The sequence below is a fragment of the Syngnathus scovelli genome, unplaced genomic scaffold (genome assembly GCF_024217435.2).
Source record: "Syngnathus scovelli strain Florida unplaced genomic scaffold, RoL_Ssco_1.2 HiC_scaffold_204, whole genome shotgun sequence".
Lineage (NCBI taxonomy): Eukaryota > Metazoa > Chordata > Actinopteri > Syngnathiformes > Syngnathidae > Syngnathus > Syngnathus scovelli.
In genome coordinates, this window is record NW_026061300.1 from 15,001 (window position 1) to 15,310 (window position 310).

A 310-nucleotide genomic window follows, 5' to 3' on the forward strand; every position below is an offset into this window, starting at 1 on the left:
TCCGCAGATTTTCGTCCGGCCTTAGCTTAAGGAGACGGCCGTTGCCTCCGATCCTCCGGGCTAGAGCCGGGTGAGGTCGTCTCGAACCACGTGCCTGAAGGCCGCCTCGCGCCGGATTCGGCCCCGCTCATTCGTCGGAGTGACCGCCCGACGCGGGCATCGCTAGATTAGCCGTGGCCCCGATCCTTCCCCATCGACAGCCTTTCGCCCCCTTCGCTCCGGCCTCTGAGGCGGCCGGTACCCCTTTCTTGGATGAGACAGAACCCTTGACGGGCCGTTCGCAGATTTTTGCCCGGGCATTGTTTACCGA